Genomic DNA, 9,023 nt, shown 5'->3' with positions numbered 1-9,023 from the left:
CAATATTTATATATTCAGTAAAAAAAAAGTGAATAATTTTATATCATTAGATATAATCTAATACTATTAAAATTATTAGTGATGATTAATTGATAGTTATAAATAAAAAAATTTACTGACTATCTCCTACAAATGATAGTAGTAAAATAGGATAAGAGAAGTTAAGAAGGTAATTTAAGAATTTTAGATAACTTTTTAAAATTTAGATTATTTTACAATTAAAATTTATTTTTTGTGGGTACAAAATTATTTTTATTCTTTTTAAATAAAGTTATTAACATTCTAAATATTTATAGATAAAAAAAATAATTTATCCTAAAAATTATTGAGAATAAAATTAGATTAATATGTACTAAAGATAAGAAGAATGTAACATTGTTTTTCTATTTTTTTATTATTTTTAAAAATATTAGCTTAAAAATATAATTCTAGACCAAATGCATTTTTAGAATTTTTTTTGGTTATTTTTTAATTTGGAAGACTAAAGATTAATTTTCGTAGATTGGAGTTTCATTATTTAAAAAAAATTATTATTGGCTAATATATTATTGGACGCAAAAAACGAATTTAAATTCTTAACAATTATTTAGGCAAATTAGTAAACAAACTATCTGATCAACTCACTAAATAATTAAATACAATTTTAGAATTGATTTTATGAAATTGAGCACATATAAATAAGTTTTTTATTTTATTTATCACTCAAATCATAGAAGATTTCTCTTGTTTTATTTAATACCCTCAGATTTATAAGTAAAAGGAACTAAAAGATCAATAGAGAGTGAGAAAAGTGGGCTGATTTTTTTTATATGATTTATTGGTGTGAGTTATGCTATATTATGATCATTACAAGTAAATTACACTGTTATGACGGTGTTGATTTTGGAATGTTGGGGGGGGGAAGAAATCGGATCCACCGATTTCAAGCAAATAGAGGAATGAACACAAATTGGTGGGTCCGATTTGTGTGAGGTTAATTTGCTTGAAATCGGACCCACCGATTTCTAGGTAGCCAATTTTCTAAACAAAGAGGGCAGTAATCAGACCCACCGATTTCTAGTGTCCGGAATTTTTTTTTAATTCGGGAGTGCACCGGTCGGACCCAGCGATTTGTGATGCGCACAAATTTCGATATGAACGCGGTCGGTCCCTCCGATTTGCCTGTAAGTGCATACATAAAATGAAAAAATATCACAGAAGTCCCATTCATTTCTTCGTAGCCGTCCCAGCTGTTCTTCCTCCTCTTCTCTCATTTTTCTTTCTCCCTCATTGTTGTAGAATAAATTTTAGGGATATTGAGATTAGTTAGGTACATATACTGTTATAGATGATAGAGTTGTTTTGAAGATTTATTATTACGGGCAGATTTTATTGCAAACATATGAGGGGGTTCAATTTGTATGTGAGAATCCATTAGATATTGTTATTCCGTTCACATTATCATTTGAGGAATTGAAAGGGGTGATTTGTGAGAAGATAGATTCTCAAATATTTAGGAGAGTATCGTGTATTTTGTACAGGTATCCGTTATCTGTGTTTGGTGGGTTCGTTCAATTTCAGACCAAGTACGTGACGGATGAAGCGAGTATGCATGAAATGTTTTCAATGTATATGGAAAATCACCACCGAATGTCGTGCATCGAGTTGTATATTGAGTTTGAGCAATCCGAAGTAGACCGTAACATTGAATTGGAAGATTGTAATAGTGAAAGCGAGGATGAATTTGAAAGTAACTATGAGATCGTTGGTCCAGGTGAAGATGAAGATGAAACTAGCGGTGCTATGAATGCAGATATGGCAGAAGTTGCAAATGCACTAGCAAACCCGCATCCGTTTCAGGAGCCTTCTTTCATGCGGTCGTTCGTTGGATTTAGAGGCTATGCACGCACCGGAGTTTCCGCAATATATGAATGCAGGTGCGTAAAGCTAGATAGACATGTGAAACTCTGATGTAGCTGATAAATAAGTCAGATACGTAATATATATGGATAGTCATTTGTGACCATAGCATTTGATTTTTTTATTAATTGGTAGGTCTTTATTATGAATTATATTTAGTTGTTCTTTGCGTAGATAGAGTAGCGAAAAAAAAGACTATTATGATCTTATATAGTTCTAGTGTGTTTATTAATTGAGTTGTAGTAAGTAATTTATTACTGAGTACATAATAAAGGATTTATTTCTTTTGATGTATGCAGCCCTTCCTGTTGTGGCGGATGGTGAGTTCACAGTGGGATGGAATTCAGTTCAAGGGAGGCAGTAATCAAGGCAATGAAAGATTATACCATCCGAAGAGGTGTAGACTATCGGGTATATGAGTCGGAACCCACAACATTCTATGCCAAATGCACAAAATATGGCAATGGTTGTGACTGGTTGATCAGGGTAACCAAAATGCAGAAGAAGTACTGTTGGGAGATAAGGAGGTACAATGGAAGTCACACGTGTACTAGGTCAACTATTTCTCAAGACCATTCGAAGCTGGATTCCAAGACAGTTGCAGAAGCAATTAAGCCGTTGGTAGAAGTTGACCCGTCTATAAAGGTGAAATCAATCATTGCTGAAGTCCAGTCAAAGTTTAACTACACCATCAGTTATCGCAAGGCTTGGTTAGCAAAGCAGCAGGCGGTGGAATCAATTTTCGGTGGTTGGGAAGCATCGTATGAAGCTTTGCCCATATGGTTTGAGGCCATGTGTCACAAGGAGCCATCAGCAGTGGTTCACTTTGAAACAATGCCTGCTTACCAGGGGGATGATTTGGTTCCTGATATATGTGTACTGCATAGAGTCTTTTGGAGGTATTATCCTTGTATAAGGGCCTTCAGACACTGCAAGCCAGTGGTGCAGATGGACGGGACTCATCAACAGCATCGTCCTCATCCGCATCCTCATCCTCATCCTCATCCTCATCCTCACCCTCATCCGCATCCTCTGGATCATTTACTAGGTAGTTATCAGTCTCATCACCAACTGCCATATTACTCTCATGAATCAGACTCATCAAAATACGTATAGGATTTCCACTCTGTATAATCCCTCCCACTCCTTCGGCACTTCTATTCGAGTCAACAGACATTCTGGTACCGAAATTCTCAGAGGAAGTGCGAACCCGAGGCCTCGAATCCAATGACCTCCTACCTAGAGTAATACTACCCAGATGTGCTTGATGATCGGAGGGAATGTCAACATAACTACCTGAATATAAGTGGTGCGGCCCCGATGCCATGAAACCAAGCAGCTGACTGAATGAAGTATGTTCTCCATACTCATACTGTGGACCACCCCAATACTGTTGATGTACCGGGACTGACGATGAAAAATAATCAGACGGATGCGTGTCAGGAACATATGGTGTCCTATACTCAACCCCCTATTGTGGCGGTTCCAGTGGCGGCGGCGGTGGAGGTGCTGGTGCCGGTTCCGGTGCCGGTAGTGGTGGAGGACCTTCTGGATTCTCTTGGAATAGAAGGTTCGACAATTGCAAGTGGTCACCAAATGCCCCTCGGTACCAATGCATATAAATTTCCAATGGATAATGTAAAGGCACCAAGTCATCAGAGAGAATGTGACTATACCGATTGGTCCACTGCATCACCCAAGAAGAGTGGGTATTGGCCCAATCTTGATTCTTAGGCCCAGTTAGAACTTCGCCGTGTGATGCACCTAAATCCTGCTCTTGAGTAGGAACACCCTGTCTCAATCCAAATTGCCTCCTGACTCTATCAGATGCATGCCACTCGATGCATTCAAAAGATATAAGTGGCACTGTGGCACTCCAGATAACCAAATTATGACGGATGGCTAAAGGAATCACGTCTGCGTCAATGTCTCCAATGCCATAAGCCTGCCAAACAAACTGGACACATCGAACCATTCAGATGAGTACACAAAAATTAACTCACTTAACAAGCTACATACGGTACTAGTATTTTACAACATACCTGTCCTTCTTGTAGATCATCTAACAACCTCCTGTAATTTTCAAGTGAAGTGTATCGGTAGCCATAGTTTTCACGGTCCCAGTCACACCACATGCCGTCCGACAATCAATTAGTTAACTTATCTTGTCGAAAACAAAATACAATATATAGAATTTCTTTCAATGCATACTATTATCACAATTACCTGTTTGCAATTGGAAACACTCGGGGATTGCCAGGAATCGGCGCTAGAAATGGTAGCCGGATCCAAGCCCAAGTAAGCAACAATGTCAGTGGCCCGTCAATCTCCTTGTAGTCGACACGAGTTGCCCTACACAATGATCTATACAAGTGTGCCAGGCATACCGAACCCCAACTAAACTGTATGATTCTACCAAAATTATGGAGCGAAGTTAAAAATTTCCAATGCACTGTTGCACCTGACTTATCTCCAAACAGAATTGTCCCAAATAACAACATTATGTGACACTTTACATACATCTGAAGGTGAACATTATCATTTAACACTATACGATCTTTCAAACCCCTAAACCACGTTAATTTTATAAAGCTCCCTCTACAGTCCGTCTTCCTCGATGCAACTCCAAATTGGTGCAAGCACTCGCCTTCCAATGCCTCAAAACTACTCATTGTCGGTCCTGTAACCGGAAGACCATTTGTTGGCAGACCGAGAATTATCGCCACATCCTTCAAGGTCACGGCACACTCACTAATCAGAAAATGAAAAGTGTGAGTCTCAGGCCGCCATTTCTCAATCAGAGCATTAACCATTGCTGACTGACGTTGGATAACTCCAATCTGGAAAACATAATAAAATCCAGTCTCGCATAACTGTGACTCAACAATTTCGTTGTATCGATCCGGCGGCTTATAATGATCACACATCAACATCCGTGAACCCTACAATATCAAATTTCTGTTATAAGTACCAACATAATATAACTATATTATCAAAAACACAATTATCCTAACATGTCCATCATAACTACCATCATAATTGCATTGAAGCATACACAGTAAATTATACAACAATCAATCCTTCAATCATATTCATTACCTTATAACAAAAAATAATTAACCTTAACTAACTAACCAAAATAATTTTATGACTGATAAATTATTTATTCGAAGCACAAATATTTTTTTTCGTTCAGCCTCTAATATTATTATTATTATTATTATTATTATTATTATTATTATTATTATTAAACAACATACTAGCATACTAATTTCCTAATCTAAGTTTACTTATTACTAATTTATTGTCTAAATTTTACTGAATTAAAATTCAATTATTAGTCATCATAAAATAATTTATTAAATTTTTATTATTAATCATAATAATTTATTAAACTCAATTACTAATACTAATAAAATAATAACAACAACAATATATCAATATCTACTCTAATCTATTATGTACAGATCTCATTCTCCTTCCTCTTTCATTCATTCATTTTTTACATTTATTACATCACATTCATTCTTTCTTTTTTTTTTATTTTAACCAATAACCATTAATAAAAATCTAACTCAACGGTAAAATTAACCATATCAGACATACAACATATATGATTAATTTTTATTTTAATTTCTATTTCTAACCACTTAACAATAAAAAATCATACACACATACATGATTAACTTTTACTTAGTGCCATTATAATATATATTACTAATAAAATTTACTATTATCACTATTACTATCATTAAATCAGATTATTAAAAAAACAAAAATTTACATAATCTGAATGCCTAAGATAATTAACAATATGAAACTCCGGTTGATTTACTTTTTTAACTTTTCTTCTTCTTGGCATTTTCTTCAAATTTTTTTGAACTTTTGTTGTGGTCCAACAATGGTGAAAGAAAGAAAAGTGGTGGAGTTTAGAGAGAGAAAAGTGTGAGGTTCAGAGAGAGATAAACGAAGAGTGAAAGAGATATATTGGAAGGGAGGATTATATTTTCGTTGCTTTTGGAGATAGAGTCACGGGCCAACTAAGGAGTCAGGTGCATGCGTGACACATGGCCTTGGTACTCAAATCGGTGGCACCGATTTGTGCCCCTTCTGCACGCTGAAATCGGTCCATCCGATTTCTGTCCATCAAATCAGTTCGTCCGATTTGTTTTATCCCGCCGTCACATTTTGGTAAAACACCCTAAAGCCTCATATCGCTGTTATACTCCATCAGGTCTCCATATTAAAATTAAAAAACTCGAGAAAAAGTGACAAACTATAATAATTTTATTCTTGAAATTGATTTTACAACATTTACGACTGGGTCCCGTTTTTGCTCGTTGTTACGGACACCACATGCTTTCCATATTTTCTATCGGAAACAAATCTTATAATACCACATTCTATTTAACACAACTCCTAAAAACATGGCATCTATGTAATCTACTTTTAAACATAAACAATCTAGTAAACTAGTCTTTCTTGTGTTTTGCTTTAGTGCATGCTTTAATTCACTATAAACCAAATTCTAACTCACAATAATACACCCCTTAATTAGTTGTTTATTATAATAGGAAGAGGAATAGCTAGGAGGGGTTGATCCTTATCCATACTCTGAAGTTTCCGGTCAAAAGAGTTTAGTAGTGATCCCAACATGACATGAATCATTCTCATAGCCAAAGGAGAGCCAGGACAAATCATTCTCATAGCCAATTTAGCTTCCACTTCAGGTTAGTACAAAAAGAATCTTATAACATATTTTGTTGAGAAATCCTGTCAAAAAAAGGAAAAGAAGAAGTCCAGTATTGAACGGCAGGACTTGAAGCAGACCGGACACTCTCGCCCCACATGCTAATCTTCCGGTCCACTGATCTACTGCATCGGAGAGCATATCGCCTTACTAATAAAGGGGCTTTCCCCACAGATAGACAGGGTTCACTCCTCTCATGCTGGCAAGTCCTGCTATTGTCTTATAGAGATAGAGAGTCAAATATAGTATCTAAGATCAAGAGATATGGAATAAAAGTAAACAAGCACCTTTCTTACCCGGCTAAGCGCTAACGAGCAATCAATAACACTCCTCTCCCAGCGGATGCGCGCCCTAACGCTATAGGCTTTCGCGCTAGCGCGCCCCTCTCTCGTTAGCCGTTGCTTGTTTGGTCGAGCGTCTTCAAACCTCTCCTGCTTATTGATTAGGGCGAGTCACTTCGTCCCTTTCTTTAAGAATCCCACACCTTGCAAATTCCTTTCCAAAGAGGCGAATCACCACTTTTGGCCACGGGTTGAGGAACACCAACCTCCTCTCTCATGTATTTACTACGTAACACCTTAACCCATAGCGCATTAGGAAGAGTCAATATTCCCCACCCGAGCTTCATAAGAAAAGCTTCATTATTCTTACTCATCCTCCGTATGCCTAAACCCCCATTAACCTTTGGTTGGCAAACCCGCTCCCACTTAACAAGATGGGGCTTCTTCTTCTCATTCGTAGACCCCCAGATAAAAGATCTACTGTGAGCTTCAATCTCTTCACAAGTCAATGTTGGCAGCTTAACCGTTTGCATTGTATACGTGGGTAGGGCCGAAATGACTGACTGAGTAAGGGTGATTCGACCCGCCAAGGAAAGCTGGTTGGTTTTCCATCCACTCAATCTATCCCGAACTCTATCAACAATTTATTTCTAATTTAGGTAACTCGCTCATGGAGTAATGGAACACCAAGATACTTACTTACCCAGGTTAGATGTAAGAGAGAACCCAAACTCCCGCTTGCTTATTCCTCTCCTTTACTTATCGAATAGGGGCGAGTGGCTCCGCTCCTCTGGAAAGATTTTTAGAACAATAAACCCGTGTCTTCAACTTGCTTACCTTCTGCCCCAAAAAACAAAAAAGTTCCAGGCACTCACTGATAATGTGAACCTGGTCCATAGATGCTTCCGCAAACAAGTTCGAGTTCCCCGCCATCACCTCGCCTAGATCCGGGGCTTTATACCCTAAAGTTGCAGAGGAAAGTTTCAGCCGAGGTAGGATATCCATCATATCCATACGAACAAAGCAGCGCAGGTAGCAGTGGTTTACGTAGGGGGCTCGACTTTCCCCTTTGTCAGCATATCCGCCGGGAGCAAGAGCATATCCAAGTCCCATATTCAGTATAATCAGATCTAGTAACGCTCACTACTAAGGCGAAAGAAAGGAGCAAGATACGGCCGGAGATTCTCGCACAGGAACAAGCGTAGACCCGTAGCTCGCCTTTCACTCAGTAAGAAGTGCTTTTCTTGGCGAAGCGAGGAAGCACAGTTGCGCGCTTCTCCATAGCCCCTCTATACTCTGTTGGCTATTAGTACCAAGCGCCTGACTTGGAAGCTTGCTGTGTAATTTCATGTGGAATCTTTGACTGGGTCAGCTTGCCCTTGCTTGTCTTTTCCTCACGGATCCCCTAGAAGGGGTGACATATGGATCTCCGATCTACCTCAGGCTTCTGACTCCCCCTATTCTGATTCATAAGGCCCGCTAACCGAGCTCATCAATCAAAACAAAGGGGCTCCCTCAGCTTTCTGGTCCAATCAGATCTACCTCGCCCTATCAAAAGGGAAGAGTGAGAAAGAGGAGATAGGCCTTCTTCAATACCAATCAACTTCAAGTATGTGGTAGAATCCAATTGCTGCTGAAACCCATCAATCCTGTGATTCTTCTATCCCCAGCCCAAGGGAATCCAGTAAAATCAAAAGAAAGGACATCGCGAGGTAGAGTGAAGAGTTGCTTCCCCTCTTCTAATATAATAAGGGGGGCGTTTCGCATTCTAAAATGCCCATTTCCAGTCTCCTACGCCGCCCAACGAGGAGCTATTGGTGAGGAAAGAAGAGTTCGCTTCCCGTTTCCCGTCCCAGCCCAGTCAACGAACAACAACGATTTGGGAACTCGCCCTTTAGGTACGTCTTGTCTGCTGTCAGTATACCTCGTTTTCAAAGACTTAACAAATGAAATAGAATGCACTGCCCCATAGGCCCGGGACTAGGACTACTACTTCTATTTCTATTATGGGGATGAAGAGACTGGGAGTGAGATATCCCGACATGTCAACAAGGAAGAGTCACTCCGTCCCCTTTCCTATTGTGGTATGACCG

Source organism: Arachis duranensis, chromosome 7 (genome assembly GCF_000817695.3).
Source record: "Arachis duranensis cultivar V14167 chromosome 7, aradu.V14167.gnm2.J7QH, whole genome shotgun sequence".
NCBI classification, from domain to species: domain Eukaryota; kingdom Viridiplantae; phylum Streptophyta; class Magnoliopsida; order Fabales; family Fabaceae; genus Arachis; species Arachis duranensis.
The sequence above is the reverse complement of the archived record's forward strand: the minus strand, read 5'-3'. Positions refer to the sequence as shown.